Source organism: Dendrobium catenatum, unplaced genomic scaffold (assembly GCF_001605985.2).
Source record: "Dendrobium catenatum unplaced genomic scaffold, ASM160598v2 fragScaff_scaffold_761, whole genome shotgun sequence".
In the NCBI taxonomy this organism is placed as follows: Eukaryota; Viridiplantae; Streptophyta; class Magnoliopsida; order Asparagales; family Orchidaceae; genus Dendrobium; species Dendrobium catenatum.
The window spans coordinates 337,262-355,566 of record NW_021319223.1 but is presented as its reverse complement, the minus strand read 5'-3'; the positions used below and the strand labels follow the sequence as shown (position 1 = coordinate 355,566).

General features: G+C 34.2%; 1 long non-coding RNA gene and 4 other non-coding genes across 8 annotated transcripts; all 5 read right to left on the bottom strand.

Moving 5' to 3' along the window:
- Window positions 1–11,602: 11,602 nt before the first annotated feature.
- LOC114578340 lies at window positions 11,603–17,697 on the bottom strand. Of its 4 annotated transcripts, XR_002303086.2 has the most exons (4): window positions 17,497–17,696; window positions 14,583–14,694; window positions 12,222–12,283; window positions 11,603–11,914 (listed from the first exon to the last, which is right to left on the bottom strand). It is a non-coding gene; the product is annotated as an uncharacterized LOC114578340 (long non-coding RNA). The 4 variants fall into 4 exon arrangements; XR_003701380.1 differs by lacking the exon at window positions 11,603–11,914 and having other exon boundaries at window positions 12,065–12,283; window positions 13,241–14,694; window positions 17,497–17,697; XR_003701381.1 differs by lacking the exons at window positions 11,603–11,914; window positions 12,222–12,283 and adding an exon at window positions 12,833–13,070 and having other exon boundaries at window positions 13,241–14,694; window positions 17,497–17,697.
- On the bottom strand, window positions 12,465–12,548 carry LOC114580109. The gene has a single exon (XR_003701385.1). It is a non-coding gene; the product is annotated as a small nucleolar RNA SNORD96 family (small nucleolar RNA).
- On the bottom strand, window positions 12,971–13,052 carry LOC114580107. The gene has a single exon (XR_003701383.1). It is a non-coding gene; the product is annotated as a small nucleolar RNA SNORD96 family (small nucleolar RNA).
- On the bottom strand, window positions 13,312–13,396 carry LOC114580108. The gene has a single exon (XR_003701384.1). It is a non-coding gene; the product is annotated as a small nucleolar RNA SNORD96 family (small nucleolar RNA).
- Window positions 14,613–14,696, bottom strand: LOC114580106. The gene has a single exon (XR_003701382.1). It is a non-coding gene; the product is annotated as a small nucleolar RNA SNORD96 family (small nucleolar RNA).
- Window positions 17,698–18,305: the final 608 nt, after the last annotated feature.

The following is an 18,305-nucleotide window of genomic DNA, read 5'->3' as shown; positions in this document are numbered from 1 at the left end:
TTTCATAGATGTGTTTTATTGATAGTAAAAAAATTCGTTAATTGTTCACTCGTTGAACAAGCTCGATAAACACTAAACGGTATGACCACGAACATGAACTGACGATGGAAACAACGACGATGAACGCTACTTAATTATTAAAAATGAAGCAAAACATGAAACACAATGCTAACTCGAACAAATATGAACACAAACGTTGAATAGCTTGATATTAAATGAACACAACATCAGAAACTACTATCGCTCAGCTCGATCTGTTTGCATCCCTATTGAAATACTTTTTTTGGCAAAATGATTTCAAATGACACTTACAGCCAATTTGATATATTAAATAAATTATAATTATTTTAATGATATGATATCAATAAATAAGTGTTCATATATATATATTTTTTAAAAATAATTTTCTTTTTAAAGATTATATTTCGTGACTTATATAAATTCATTAATAAACATAAATACCTTTTTCATGATAATATATATGACATTTTTGAAAATTAATTTAGAATATCCCGAACTCCGATTTCAACAATACTTTAATCGAAATAAACTCATCAAAAACTTTGTCTTTAAAATACCATTCTTGATCTAAAGGTAAAGAGAAATAGACTATTTTAGCAGCAAATATATTATTAAGTTTATTAATTTTATTTTTTTATTGTATGTACAAATAATATTAGTAAAGAAATATGATTTAATTATTACTGATTTTTTTTTAAAATTATTTACTATTCAGGTCAATGATATATTTATATTAAATTAATATAAAACATTAAAAAACCTTTTTCATGTTAATATATGCATTGATTAAATAAAATTAGCCTCTTAATCAAAATTTGTTCAAAATCAATCCTTACGGTATTTTTCTGATTTTTTTTCGTTTTTATGTCCAACTGATGTAGAACTTGAAACTCTCCTTAATTTAAATATTAAAAATCTTGAACCTGAACGGTACGACCTTACTGAACAGGTCTTTCTATAGGCTCGTACGCCTGCATCTTTAACGAATGTTAAAGAGGCAAGCAACTAACTCTGGTTGAGAAAGTGGCTCGGGCTAAGAGCTGTGATTACGGTTCTGATCCATTCGGATCGGTAGTTGTGGAGATCGTTCTCAGTCGTACACGACTAAGAATTGCGGAAGTTTTTATCTACAGATTAAAAATTAATTTTTAGTGGCAGAATCTTTTTTTTTTTTTGGTCAATGTGTTCTTTAACGAGCTTAGATTTCCAATTGTCTGCTCAGCTTTTGTTTTGCTCCTCTCTCGTGTCGAAGAACCTGCGATTGGCGGAGGTTCTATGCCAGGAATCAAACCTTGGAGATTAGAAGGTACAAAGATCTTACCTTTCTTTTCTTTTCTTCTTTCTTCTCGCCGGAATTGTCGCGCCGACCTGCTTCGAAAGTAGCAATCTGTAAGTAATTGGCAGGTTTTTCCACTGATGATTTGCTTGGATTTGGTTAGTTGGTGTGTTTTACTATTTTGAAATACTCGAAAACCATATGAATTGAGCTATTCTCGTGGTTAACTGTTGACTAAATGACTTGTATGTTCCTTGCTTCCGTGGATTAATGAGTTTGAATTATCTCTTACCATTCTTGTTTGTTCATAGTGGGAATACAAATTATTTCTCATTGCAATGTAAGGCAGAAACCTCACACGCATACATATAGTAAGACATCGAATACAAGATAGAATGCCCAAAGCTCATAACGCAAGACCATGTGAGCTGCCCAGCTGTTTATCAAAATGTTCGGCAATGTTCAGCTATTATGTGAATCCCGTTTTGCTATGCGCTGCTTCACACTTCCAACACCACTGAAATAACTATTTCTTCCTTGCATTTTTTGTGTAGTCTGATGAAGGAGTTATAGACGAAATTGACACCTTACATTATTCATAAGAGTATTTTATCTGATGATCTTCATATCCAATGTTTCATTTTTCAGAATTCTTTGTTGGAAGTTGTTGTTTCATTATGAATTTTGTTTTATTGATTCTATTGATTAATATTTTACAGAGCTTTTTCTCCCTAATTTTATATCTTTCGAACATAACATTTATCTTTTGGCAAAAAAGCGACTTAATATTTATAAAATAAACGATTTAAATTCAATGGTCATAATAGCTTTTGATGTATTGGGAATTATTTGTTAAATAAGCGATGGAATATTTATTTTGTCAAAAAAAAAAAAAAAAAGTCATTGAAGTGCGGATCTTTATGATTTTTGGCTAACACGAAAAATAAATTTGGACTACAATCATCACAGCATTCAATAAATAAAAAAATTGTATAACTTAGGCTAAGTCTAGATAATTTTGAAAGGTTAACCTTATCACAATTGCTCCTGCCTTCTGTAAAGTAAGACAAACTTTTTCTTTCTCTTGTCTCTTCGCTATAAGTCTTTCTATTTGAACAAGTTTTGCAGTTGTTTCGAACACATATTATGGATAAATAATGATAACGAATTCACCACTTTTCTCAATCTTTGCATCTACGCTTCATGTAAGACCTATTGTTCATCTAAAATTATAAGAGAAAGGAAAGCTTAATTTTTGAACTAGAATAATATGTATTGAAACTAGTAGAATTTAGAGGAGTTATTCATCTAGATTGATGTGTCTTAGAGAATCTTGTCTTGCAAAGAGAAATAAGAGAGGAGAGAGGAGAATGGCAGAAGGGGGAGCAGACAAAAAATAGGTAGGAAACATCTATACTAACGCTTTATTCCAAATTTTCCCAAATTAATTATATCTCAGTATAAATTGCCCAATATCAGTAAGGCACTTTGACTATATCATGTCTGTCTGTGAAATAACTAATAACTTGGGGCCAACACCCAACAATCTTCACTTTGGTCCAGATTATAATCAAAAACACACTCTGTGCACCTACTAATCTGGCTTGGTTTTCCATGCTTCATCCATGAGCAATCCACTTTGAACCAAACCCAAATCTCGCTCGCAAACAACCCCACCGTTTTCAAACCACACTCTAGCTCATGGCTCAGCACATAGAACTTCGGCTAAGTTCCTTACTCTAGCTATGCTCCAGCAATCTTGGAGACGTCTTAGCAATATGTTTCCTCAGACACGTGTGACGTTACCCTCCAACCTGCACCTGACCTACATCTATACGATTATGGCAGGTGCCCACAACCAACATTGTCGCCCAGAGTGTCGTTATTGTCACTAATTTTGTCTGGCACCACACCAACAACCTAAATGTCTCTTGCTTCGCCAATCCAAACCCACCATTATGAACCCGCATCTGCCCCGTCGCCCACACGTCCTTGCACGCGCCTTCCCCAGATGGTCAAATTGCCGGCCAGATCTGCGCTAATCTTCTCACGCTATCCGCGGTCACCGGACTTTCGCCGGCATCCCTTCTCTTCCGCTCGCGGCCGCGAGACGTTGTTCTTGTCGAGGGTCGTGTTCTTCGCCGTCGACGGAACGCGTCCACGCAAGCCTTTGTGCCCACGTATTGTCAGTGCATATTCGCTTTTTCTTCTTCTATGCGACCCTGCCCGAACTTTCTCGCTCGTCCTGGCCTGTCTGGTGGCAGCTCCTATGTACATTGCAGCGATTATACTTAGTGCCCCGATCCAGCCTTAAGTCTACACTCGCTCCAATTAGCTCAGTTTTTGCTGTCATAGTTGCAAAGGACGACCTGCATTCATGGGCTTGCCAGCTTATGTGTCTCTCCAGCGAGACATCCGTCGTCAACCTTAGTATGAAGCGAAGTACCCCTAGTGCTCCCATTCTGTGCTTTTTGCCTTTGTCACTGAGGTTCTTCTCTCCCATTAGTCATATGACTTAGCACTTATAGACGTGATTTCGAGAGTGTGGGGTTCATAAAACTTTGCCGTCCACCTCCCAGTTTTAATATATCTGTATACTCAGAGGTTAGGATTATTATGTATGAGAATTGAAGGTGCAAAGAAAAGGCCCCCTTACCTTTTATGAAGACTTACGTAGGCTGCTAAAGAGAGAGGTTTGAGAGTATCGGAGGAGCAGCAGTCAAACTCAAAGACGTAGTAATTTCTCCTTAAACACATGAACACCTCAGTGTACAACTTATAACTATTCTATATGAATGACTAGTATTTAGTCACAAAAGATAATTTACTCACGTAATGCAAAGATAGTAACACTAATTATCAACACACAAAACTAGTAGAGCACAATTTTCTAACGTTGGAGAAATTGCTCATATGACCCTTTATTCGAGAATTATCAGATCGAGAAATCGAAAAAGCTCATTTTTAATAAAGACCTATACACCGTATAGCACGTATTAGTCTAACTCGTAACGATCAAATATATTTTTTGGTACTATGAATTGTGAGTTTTTAAGGTTATACTTCATTTAGTCTCTGATAAGACTTCTCATGCTTGTCGTTCTTTTCGGTTTCCTCTTTTGTTCAGACAACTTATCACTCTTTTAGTGAGAAGGTCCAATCTTTTCACTAAATAAATTAAATAAAAATTTGCCACTTCTACTAACTTGTTTAGACCACAATTTATTTAGTATAGAGGCTTGGTTGCAAAACAAAAGGATTCTTTGTATAGAAAGTATCCTAGTCATTTTTCTTACTTCTATTATTTCTCTTATAGTAACATTAAAAAATATAAATATATATGGTGAAATATCAGTGAGTACTGTATGTTCATTTACAATTAGGTCATTCCATTTTTATAAAAGAATGTATATAATCGAGAAGGCATTGGTTCTAGTATTTTGCAGAAGCCCTCTGCCATAATGCAACATTCGGCCACTTCTCAACTACCAAGAAGAAGTTATGGATATCAAGGATTTGTATACAGGTGTATTGGAGGATGCTAGAACAAAAATTCTTAGGTGTGATGAGTGGGAACGTGGCATCCCTTCAAGACTTTCTAGATGCCGCCTCATGGCTATTGAGTTCACAAAATTACAGTAAACTAAAATATCTGTGGACCTGAGAAAGACTAAGTCCGTATAACTTGATTCTGAACGATTTGTGTCTACAGATTATCTAACACTGAACTTAGTCAATTCTAGTTCCTCCTTTAGATGGGTTGCTGCTAAGGCTCACTTAGATCTCTTGTCTCTCCCCATTCTCACATGTTCATCAATTCTTTGAAATCATTATTTGACATATTATGTACCGTGATACTTATTTGACCACGATGATCCCATGGAGATCAGCCTAAAAGAGCAGGGGAAGATGCAATCCCTATTGCGAGAAGTTTTCCAGATGCTGAAAGCTAACTTGCTGTGCAATAACAAGTAGTTTGTAAGTTGGTTTATTATACAAACAGCCTTCTATATATAGATGTGCTCTCCACTAGTCTATGTCTTCAATGTTATCTATTATCAATTGCACTAATTATATATATGTTAGTCTTCCTGATTCATTTAAGTTGCCATTTTGCCTTTAGCTACAAGAAGAATTGAGAACGTCCTTTAATACTCATTCAGATCATCATACTTTACATATTTATTTATCAAACATAGGATAGACCAATCTCGATTTGCATTGTGTCTTAATTTCGTCTCATTTGTTATGGGACCTTACTTAGCTTGCTCGTTAACTGTTTACCTATTAAAAGTATTGATTCATAATGAATTTATTATTTTTGCTTATGAAATTATAGATTGAGCCTTTTTTTGCTTTATTATGCCTAACTAACTCATTCATATGCAGTTTCTAAATATCTCAGAGTAGGAGTAATACATTGCAATGATCATGTCATTCACTAATATAGGTCAGTCGGTCCTTTTTTCTGATAAAACAATTTTTCACCTTTTCTTTTGGCATTTCATGGTTGTTTCAATCGGTTTAATTTAGGCTTCGATTTGGGACAGCCTTTTACTGCTTCTCAAGTAGCTTTTTTATTTTGCACTAGAAGTTGCTTAAGAAGCGATAAAGAAAGCCGTTTCAATCATAAATCGCTTAAATGAGCCATGGTCTTAATAACACATCCTTTTAAGTGTCAGGAATTGCCAAAAGAACAGCAATTGAGAATATTCCCCAGAATGTGGATACTGGAAAAAGAGAGAAGATTACAAAGAAACCAAAATTGGAATGGCTATGTGATCTATTGTATGATGACATGCTTTTAGATCTACAAGATATGGTGACCATAGAACGGGATTTGGTGTGTTAATTAAAAGATTGTCATGGTTTCGGAAGGGATAATGCAACGCGCGCTGATCGTAGTTGTTGGAAAGTGTGTCTTGTGGACAACAGTCAACGAATCTCACTAGAGCCAACAACAATAAAACTAATGTCTTGCGATGAATCACAGTTAGGAATGTGGACAAGATTTAACTTGCTATTTTATAAGATGCTCTTCTGTTCTCAAGACTGCATCATCGTGTGAACTAGAGTCCCTCGAAAGCTCGATATTCTTCGAATACTTTGTCCTGCAACAGGAGCTACAAGCTGTTATGGGGAAAATTCAACTCAATGGACAAGCAGGTATATATTGTTTCAGATAATCCATTACTTAAACAAAATGGAGCCGTGTGGGCAATAAAACTATTGGCAATAAGGAACAGACGTGCTTGACTATCAAATAAGGAAGGACTCTCGAGACTTAAAGAAGGAGATCGAATGGCAATTTGTTGAAATACCTTTTGCAATAACCATGCAGAGGAAAAATCAACTTTTATATTGATATGAAGAATAAAGCCTATTTGCTAAAGATATTCAGTTATTCATAGGTGGGTAGCAAATCTAGATCATATACGACTATTTGGAGAGATTTGTGGATTCGATACGAAAATCTCTAATATACGCAAGTATGTACTTTACCCATTGTTTCTTTCATTGCGGCAGTTATTTCCATCATGCAATTGGAGTTTGTGACTTTGGTTGTGCTTACTTGACAAGGTGAACATCTGAAACTTCTGTAGCTATTTGAAAGCTGTTGTCTTGCAATGTCAGGCGTCTCCAAAAGCATTATAATCGGATCAATCAATCGAACATCCCAGATAACGCAGTTCAAGAATCTTTTTGCCTCGAGTCCCGACATCAGATTTTCTTGCAGCACATCTTGAATACAAATGGCCTGAGCAAACGCTTCGGGCTCATACTGTCAATCACACATAATGAAGCCGATTGTAAGTAAAGAATATCAAAAGATGAATAATATCAGATCGATTCTTGAACAATCTGAGAGACTTTGAAGGGAGAAGGTGGTGAAAGAGTGATAATTAAGAGTTGGGAACTAGGAATGCATACTGTGCTTTCAATGGAAATAATGATGGTATAGGATATCTTTTGATACTCGATCAGCTTCTTCACTTAAGAACAATTTGGCAGGCCATGTCAACTACTAGATACCCGTTTAAATCAAACTCTGAACTCTTACTTTGCTATGAAATAGGTAGAATATTCAAAAAACATTCTGCAGACAACTTTCATTAAGCTTTAAATGAAGATCTTTTACAGAGATAATATGGAAAAAGATGAGCACAGGTGATCTATTGAATCATTCATGGTAGCACACGATCTAACTTGCCTAAGACACAGTCTGCCAATGGAGAAAAAGCTCTCTGGTGAATCTATACATTCAAATGAAATATGCTTCAAGAATAAGCTTACAGGACGGAAGTTATATCTATGAACAAACACATTTATAATAAAAGCAATTGTCTATGTAACAAAGGTAATGATTATTTATATTTATTAATTCTATAGTCAAATATTAATTATTTTTATTGAGCTTATTCGCGAGTTCAAAATCGAACACGAATCGAGATTCTTATCGAACTTAATGTCGAGCTTGTTCACGAACTTCAAATGATGTTGTTCGCGAACATAAATGAGCCGAACGCATTAGTGTTCAAGTTTGTTTATTTAAGAATCGAGTATTTAAAATATTGTTCAAGTTTATTTGTTTAAATAATTAAACGATCGCAAACGAGCTTTAATCGAACCGAACAACGAGTAACTCGTCGAACGTTTGGTTCGCTTGCAGCCCTATTTCAATGCATACCATTTTACATTAAATTAAAATTCTAAATACAAAATAAATGATAAATTTGTAAATATTACTTATAACGGATTTAATATGAATAAAGTTTATTTAATTGATCATTATCAAAAGGTCTACATATACCATGGATATTTTTGTCAAAATTTATAAATTAATCCAAATATAAAAACTAATATCAACAATTTTCAATTATATAAATTGAATTATAAAATAAAAAGTCATTAAGCATCACAAAAAAAAAACTGGAAAATTTATGTTAATTCAATTTAGAAACCTAATTAATTCATGAGATAGGAGAGAGGGCAGGATTTGAGATCTTCAAAAAAAAAAGTTATTTCTTAAAGATAAGAAAGATAAATGTATGAAATTACTTGAAAATATTATAATATCTCTAATTTTCTTTATATTCTATCCAAATTTTTTTTTATATTCTTCTCTGCTTATAATATTATAATAATATGTCCAAAAGTTTCAAATACAGCCATAGATTTTATTTTTTTTAAAAAAAAAAGTTAGGGTAATCATGCCTAATTTTCATTAATATAATAAAAAATTACAATTAGAAGATTACAATAAATGCAAGAAAAAAAAATCTTACAAATCATAAAAAAGCCTAAACAAAAAAGCTTCAAATAGACATACAGTCTGCTTAAGACCAGCCCAACTAAGTAGGGCTGCAAACGAACCGAGCCGAGTTGAGTATGTGAGTGTTCATGTTGAGTTCGTTTATCATTAGCTTGTTCAAGTTCGGTTCGTGTTTCATTCGAGTTTTATTGTTTGTCATGTTTAGTTCGTGTTCGGTTCATGTTCGATTCGTTTAATGCTTACCGAGCTTTAAACAGACAAGCCTTAATGAGCTATGCTCATGAACATATTTAACAAATAATATATTGAACAAGCAAACATTAAATTTGTTTACTTCTTAAACAAACAATGCAGCAAACATGGACAAATGTGAAATGTTTTTTGTTCACAAAATTAAATTTATAATAAAAGCAGTTGTCAATTTAAAATAAAAATATGATTTATGTATAAGAATATATTATTAAATGAAGATTACCTGTTGCATCTATCTCCATTCGAGCTTTTATCGAGCTTAATGTCAAGCTTGTTCACGAACTACAAATGATGTTGTTCGTGAACATAAATGAATCAAACACATTAGTGTCGAAGCTTGTTTATTTAAGGATCGGGTATTTAAAATGTTGTTCAAGTTTGTTTGTTTGGTTAGTTAAACGATCACAAACGAGCTTTACTCGAACCGAGCATCGAGTACCTCGTCGAACGATTGGTTCGCTTGCAGCTCTAAGCCCAAGCAACAAGAAAAAATATTATCACCAAATGAGAACAATTATAATAAGATTTGTAGATTGAAAAAACCAATCTCCAATGAAGCTTCCGAGTATGAATCCCTAAGCCATCAGCATTCATGTATCCAAGCTTCAAATAGTCATCACAGAATCAACAACAAAGACAATCATCCAATCTTTGTACAATCAAAATCAGTACAAAAAATAAACTAAGGCAAGCCAAAAAAAAAGACTCCATATAATCACATAATGAGTTTAATAAACTCCAATAAAAATACAATAATAATATATGAATTGCAAGTAGATTAAGAAAAATAACAGAATATACTTACTACAAAAATTTAAATATATACCTTAACTATTAAACATAATTAGGTTTTAAAAATTTTAAGAAAAAATTGAATAATTCATTACATATTACTTAAGTTCTTAAGTTTAAATATTAATAAAAAAGTATTTAAATCTATTTATTTTACATTTTCATCATACATAAATATCTATTAATATACATAATTTTAAAAGAGAATAAACTATAAGAAAATTAATACCAAAACATAAAATAATTCATCATATAAAATATTAAGTCATCATTAAATACATATTTTATTAAATTTTTAGCAAGTTGCTCTTTAAAATATTTTTAAAAAAAAAAAAATCAAAGATGAACAGTATATAAATGGAGCGTATTTATTTGCATGCAGTTTTAGTAACAACCTAATTTTTTCAGTCAATTTAAAATTTTCAACAAAACAAAATATTAAAAATTTTGAAAACATAGCAAAGAAATTTCATAAAAATGAATTAAATTGAAGAAAACTAAAGTTTGGAATTATTTAATTTTTAATTTGTAATGCAACTCAATCATATATACATATGAATGCTAAATTAAACATATAAATAGATTAATTATGACATTAGATAGAAAATTTGTCAATTAATTATGAAATAAGATTAAAATTAATTAAAATTAGATCAATTTGTGGATTGGATTTTGAATGCCAATGAGCCATTTCTAATTATAAATCCCAATAGGGAGGAAGTTGAACATTTAGGACAATTAAGTCAGATTCTCACACACATCGCATGCACAAAACTCGAATCCAATACCTCATATTTGATAGCCTAAACTCTCAACCAATACACTAAGGTGAGCTATCTTAAAAAAGAAAATAAAAAGTGCACAAAAGAAAATGATCTATTTGCTTTACACTTTCATGAAACAAAAGTAAATTCTTGTGAGGCTATGAATAAGTTCCCCAAAGGTCGCATTGTCATCCTAAATAAGAAGAAATTTTTACGTGCGGAGTCCGGATGTAGCTGCAATCGAGATACCAATCAGTACAAGCCATATATTTTGTACACAGTATATATAATACACAACTCGTATATAAGCCACGTTATTCGTACACATTAGATTACAGTCGTATCTGAACTCCGCATGTAATAATTTCTCCTAAATAAAAATTTGAAATTGATATCTATGCCATCATGAAATTAATTCTAGAAGCTTCTAATTCAAATCTGTATAAAGATTAGTATTTGATCAAACTAATTTACTATTCAAAGAATAACTCCCAAATAAGATAAGAGAGCGAGAAACTATTATATGATAACCAACAGCATATTCCCATTCACTAAAAAAACTCAAAGTGTCTTAATTAGCATAATAATATTAAGTAAAAAACATTCATTTTAATCATTTTTCAATAAACTATGCATGATTAAACACAGATGCAGACAAGTCATAAGCCAATATTTACTCCGAAACATCATCCTTAGCGTGCACTTCAAGATTTAATTACCTGTAGAGTGTAGACCAGTAGACTAAATAATAATTAGCCATATATGATATTGTTTAACATATAAGCCTGTTTTTAATTTAAGATAGACAAAAAATGTTTCAACATGTAAAATACATATTAACATCCACCATTTTATTATTAAAACATTGTTGTATTATGAAAGCCAAAGTCTGTATAAGCCCTATCTCCTAAGTCACCAAACTACTAGATTAAAGTTTGGTTAAAACCTGTAGGTTAAGCTAATGTAACTCTCAATAAATCCTAATCAACTTTCAAATGCAAAAGTTTGAATAGAATGAAATCAAGAAACTTCAACTAGCCTTGATACTCATAGGGGATTAACATTGTTATATCTAAGCAATTTTAATCAATCATATAGGGGTGTCAAAAATTGACCCAATCCGCCAACTCAATCCTAAAATTCTAGAATCTAAGTTGAACAGCTTATTAATTCCGGATTTAGGTTGACCCGTTTAATAAATAGGTCATATTTAGATTTAAAATGACTCGTTTAACAAACCCTAATTAGTGTAATATTAACTTATAAAAAGAACACAAAGCGCTAAGGGTCGGTTTTTGGGGGTGCGGAAGAAGCTTGCTTCTTCACAAGCTTATCCCCGTCCCGTTTCCTATCCCGACCGGCAACAACGGGGTCTCCCCATTTCTCCTCTCCTTTCAGTCAAATGGCCTACCATCCTAAACTTTCCCCGGTCTTCAGCCCAAGCTGTATGAAGTAGAAACTCATCCCACGTATGATTCGGAGGCCGAGCCTCACCCCAACAATAATGGTGCAGCTTAGGTCAACCCCTAATTAGTCCTGAAACATAATGCATTCAAATATTTATTTCCAAAAAATATAATGCATGAAATACTTTTGAAGCTTAAACCCCTCTTTCAAAGTACTTAATCAATCCCTTTCATGAATCAATGAGGTGCAATCGATACTTAAAAAGAACTTTCATGTACCAATGCATGAATTCTTTGATGCGAGCATGTGAAAATTGTACTTTTCATGTACAATATTAATTAAAAGAACTTATTATGGCCATGATTTTATGTTTCCAGAGAAAAAAAAAAGGAAGAAAAGGTTAATCAAGTACAATATAGGATTAACCGAATCTTACCAAATACTTCAGGATCACCATGTCGTGATTTGTACCAAGCCACGAAGAGATATATCTGCTTTCTGCTTCACAAGTCCAAGACAAATCAAAATTATGGCAAGTGAACTATAAAAGCCAACATTTAAACATTTTCTTTGTTACAGACTTCAATATATTACATTAAGTGACAGAACTGAAATCTTAAAAACTCTTTAAAAATAGTTTTTGCAATTGTAAATCATTTAAACATAAGTAGAGTGCATTTGGCCTCAGAATTGCAGAATAACAGCATTGTTGAGATCAGTCCCGAAAGATGGTATTTTTGTCAACTGCTTTCATCAAAGGCTAACAATACAGTGAAATGAAACTGCTCTATGTTGTTTAAAAGACTATGGATTGCAGTTTTTTCAAGGAAATGAAATGAACTGAGGTTGAATACTTCGAGTATAAAATGAACAAAAACAGCCTGAAGTGATGAACAAAAGACTTCTTTACTCGTAACATCTGAGAAAGAAACAGGCACAATTTTGGTAAAAGTGGCCTCACAAGAGTTAATAGCTACTGTTTTTACCCATCTGAATAGGAAATTCGATAAAGAATAGCAACAAAAATGGAAAGAAAAAACATAAAAATTTAAGACTTGTTGGGATAAAATTTTCATGTTAGAAGCATCTGCTAATAAAATGAAGAAGCATCATTAATCAAAAACATTTTTTGTCAGCATAATACAAATAATAACAAATAAATGAAGAAGCATCTTGCTTATAAAATGGCCTCAGAATTGCAGAATAACATCATTAGCAATCAGTCCCGAAAGATGGTATTGGTGTTATTTGATGTCCTCATAGGCCTGTTATGTCTCATTCTTGGCTACATGGAAAAAAATAAAACATTCAAAATTTCTTTTGCGGAAACTGAAGAAAACAGAGTGCATTCACTCTAAAAAATGAACAAACCACACCAATTTGCCATCTGAACAGGTAATACGATAGAGGTGTTCATAAGACAAACACTCAATGTGCATATTGGTAAATTTTTACCTTGACAAATCCTCACATTATCATATAATACACACAATTACAAATTATTCCAGAATATCAGCATATAACAATGGCCTCAGAATTGCAGAATAACATCATTTGATCAAATCAGTCCCGAAAGATGGTATTGGTGTTATTTGATATCCTCATAGGCCTGTTGATAAAAAATCGAAGATAAATGGAAGAAAAGATACAGCAATGAAAATCTCTTTTGCAAATTGTTGCATGCTGTATTATTCAGTCTTGTTAGTAAAAAGCTCCACAAAGCTCCTCTCATTTTGTTGAGCTATACAGTGCTCAAACTAGGGGTGCAAATAAGTATAGTCGAGCTCGAGCCAGGGGTGTTCGAGTCGAGTTTGACTGCCAAATATAGAGCTTGAGCTTGAGCTCAAACTCGAGTCGAGCTCGACTCGTCTCCTGTCGAGCGGTTTGTCGAGCTCAGTCTCGAGTTCCGTCCCGAGAAGGCTCCTCATCGCATCCACTGTCATCCTGTGCTCCATCGTCATCCCGAGCTCCATCGTCGAGATCCGTCGTCCCGAGCTCTTCATCGAGCCCTCTATCATCTTGAGGTCTGTTGTCGCCCCAAGCTCCGCCGTCGAGATCCATCGTTATGAGCTCATCATTGCGTTCGCAGTTGAGATTCGTCGTCCCGAGCTTCGCCGCCGAGATCCACATGCTCCGTCGTTTTGATTTTCCCGCCTGACCTTTAAATCGTCCTTCAGCCTGCTCGGTTGAGATTTCGTTTTCCCACCCAGTCACCTACGCAAGCTGCTCGACGAGCTGACAAGTCGAGCAGAGCTTTGTTCGAGCTCGATAAGCCGTCAATCTCAAAATTGAGTTCGAGCTCGATAAGCTCGACTCGTCGAGCCTGTTACTGAGTCGAGTTTGAGCCGGCTCGCAAGTTTTCTAGACTCGGTTACACCCCTAGCTCAAACTCACCTAACAAAAATATGGCATCTTGCAAAAACTTTCATAAATTCTTATAGAAATTACATCCCGTAAAAGTCCATCTCCATAATCAATAAAAGAATAATGCTTAGTTTGGTACTCTTGTTGAGCAAACCCATGAAGATGCAAGTGTAGCGAGAGGAGCAGTCAACTGTGCATTTAGATGTTGAAACTAGAATGTAAATATGAAAAGAAAATAGATGTTGAAACTGAAGTGTCTCACGAAACAAATTCCCTTCAAGTAGCCTTTAGTAATGCCATCTTGCTATGTATAAAACAAAGTGCATTCACTCTACAAAAATGAACAAACCACACCAATTTGCCATCTGAACAGGTAATACGATAGAGGTGTTCATAAGACAAAAACTCAATGTGCAAATTGGTAAATTTTTACCTTGACAAATCCTCACATTAGCATATACGATGGCCTCAGAATTGCAGAATAACATCATTGATCAAATCAGTCCCGAAAGATGGTATTGGTGTTATTTGATATCCTCATAGGCCTGTTGATAAAAAATCGAAGCAAAATGGAAGAAAAGAAACAGCAATGAAAATCTCTTTTGACAAATTGTTGCATGCTGTATTATTCAGTCTTGTTAGTAAAAAGCTCCTCTCATTTTGCTGAGCTTTGCAGAGCTCAAACTCACCGAACAAAAATAAGGCATTTTGCCAAACCTTTCATAAATTATTATAGAAATTATATCCCGTAAAAGTCCACCTCCATAATCAATAAAAGAATAATGCATAGTTTGGTACTCTTATTAAGCATACCCATGCAGAAAATTAAAGGTTCTGATATTCCAGATTTGATTAAAAAAATAATGCAAGAAAAATCATTTAAAAACTAACCATAAATGTTAGTCAAATTGCTGTTGGGGAAAAACTTATCAAGACAATATCCAAACACAGAACTTAAGGTATTGGCCATTAGAATAACCCAGCGGAACTGTGTTGAAGACATTAGATGAATGGAACAAAACAAGTTAGCCATAAATCACAATGGTTTCATACTTCAAGAATATCACATGCCCTGAAGCGCAAAATTAACACAAAAATAACAGCATAACCAATTTAGTGCAAATTGAATGGCATGGCGATTCTTTACAGGATAAATAAATATGGCCAGCAAATTCATTGCGAGAATGAACTTATGGCAAAAGAGAACATTCGAAAGCTGATTCTAATAAAGCCATTTTATTGCTATAAATCTGTTTATGTTGTACTGTGTTCTTTGATGGAAAACAAAATTGATATATATTGCCTAAAATAAAATAAACTGGCCAAAGGATATTTTCTCCAAATATCAAAATTATTATAAAAGCAATGCTTATCCATAAAGGAAATGCAATTTCAATGCCTCTATATTAAAACATAGTGTAGAAGATCGACACATCATTGAAAATCACCTTGATAAGACTCAAATCCCGATGCAAATTGAATTTAAACTTCTGAAATTAAATTTAGGGCCATCCAAACTTCAATTTCAGCAAACTTATAATCAAATAGATTGTATCAGCAAAACTAATCCAACAATAAACAAGTAGCCCAATCGAGTACTTGGAACGTAATTGAAAACTTTAGAGCATTGATCGGATGATTAAATGATCTCCAAATTTGGTATTCTTATGATCGAATTGAGCGTCTTTACAAAACAAATCCAATGAGCCCATTATTGCTTGATTCTGACAATCTTTAAGACACTTAAATGATAAAGAAATAATTTATCATTGAGGGAGTTGATACATAACTTCTGATAAAGTGCCACGAATTTTTGTCATATTTTCAAGACATGTCAATCTCAAAAATCAATAATAGGACCCTACTACACCCAAGCATCACCACCAGACCATCGTCCAATAATTGTCGCAGGGCCAATGACCGACCACCAACATCAAGCGACCACCCGACAGCCGTCTTCAAGCAACCACTTGACCATTGTTGCCCAAATAATATCTCCTGAACTTGGTCCTTTGACCTCCTTCGCTCGACAACGATCTTCCAAACACCGTCAATCAATTACGATCCATTGAATAGCGTCCAATCTAAGTGCTTAACATATGAAATAACTCAAGCTCAACTCACTAACGAGCTCACAAGTTGAGCTTATTGAGCTGCAAGCTTAAGCTTGAGCTCAAACTTGAGCGCGTGTATTATGAGAGCTCAAGATCAATCTTGAGTCATCTCAACTCGTTGACTCATGACTGGACACAATTAGAAACTCTAAATCTAACTTTTATATCCACATTTAATTGATTGGTTTGTCGCCAATTCACAAACTCATTTCCTTCTCCAAAAGCTATTGAACCCTGTGAGTCCTCCTATGATAAACTCCCACCATGACTTAGATGTGCTAGGCCCATCAATGCTTCTATAGAAAACTATTGCTACTTCCAGGCCTCTAGATCCATCAAAGCCTTCTACAATAAACTCCAATCGCAACTTCCTCTTTGATATTGAACCCATTGATGCCTGTTACAGTGAATTCCAATCGCTAGATCCATCGATGTCTTCTACAGGAAACTCCAACTACAACTTGGTAATATACAAGCTTGTCATGTGATCACAACTTGAGCTCAAGCTCGAGTACAAACTAGGAACTGAGTAGGCGAGTCAAGCTCGAGTTGAAAGCTCAACTAGAATCGTAACCCTTAATCCTTATCAATCTATCTACTTATTCACAACTAAACTAAGGTACTATTTAGTGCTTTTAGGAGAAAAAAATTGAAATCTTTTCCAAACACACTTTAATAAAGTCTCTTACATCAAGAGACCAAATCGACACTGCAAAGAAAATTTCTTTTGAAATCCACAATATGCTCACAGTTAACGCTATCCTGAAGGCATTTTGTACATGGACATACACCATTAAGTGCAAATTAAACTACGTGCACGCCATTAATTAAACTTTACTTTACCGCATGCTACTTCCATAAATCAACCGTAAATAAAAACCTCTATCCTTATGGACAAGTGAAGTGGTAACAACCTTATAGACAGAGGACTATGAGAAGGAATACATGAGATAAATAATAAGTGTACGAGGTTGCTTGAGGGAGTCCATATAAGTGAAATTCATAGAAGGACAAATAGAATGGAATCCACTCAAAATACCTCATTGTTATTACTATATGCCCCATGAATTAGCCAGATGCTGTAGGCTTCGTCGATGCCTACGCTTCGACGAGATCACCATCTCGCTACTCAACAGGGGCGATTAATGAGATCAAAAGCGAATGCAACAGAAATATCACAAAATCTAACCCTCCCAAAAAAAAAAAAAAAAAATTGCAGACAGTAGATCGAACCTCTTCTTCAACTAAAAATGCTACAGGTCATAGCCTGATCTCATCTCAACTTTCTTTTCAAAGCTGATCGGAACCGATTTTGAGGAAAGAGTAACTAAGAACAGTAGAAATCGATGACTTAGCAATGAACAGATGATCCGAGATGTATTCGAAAGAGAAGATGGAAGAAATAGAATGAAGGTAGGTTTAAGAAACCCTAGGATACATATATATATAGCCATATTCTCTTTGATTGTTGTGGTGGTCCTGAGGCGTTGGATTGAAATCACACGGCTGCGTGAAAATAGAGCTTCCTCGTGATTAAAGATGGGCCATTAGCAATATAATTAGGCCCCTCATTGCAATCTGAAATGGTTCAGCCATAAAGGTGATTTTTAGAAAATAAACATAAGGAAATATTCTTGGTAGAAATTTGCTTATGATATGATGGATGACTAACTTTATATAATTAAATATTTAACAATAAATTTGTCGTTGTCAGGATCACTGTATATGAGCCATTGGATTATAACAAACCATTATTATCACATACGTCCACGTGTAAAGCACACACCACATAATCACTCCTATAAAGCTACAATGATCGTAATTATAAAACCTTTGCACCATAAGACATGAAGTATGAAACTTATCTCTTTCAGATATAATTGTCCTTTTCTGTCTTACATCCATAAACTGATTTCTTGGTATCATAGCTTTTTTGCTCACAGCCCTGATCCTACCTTATGGAGTGATCATCTTCTTCCCAAGCATATGACATACAGTGGGTGGAATTGGATTGATCAAAACCTCGCATCAGCAATATGCTC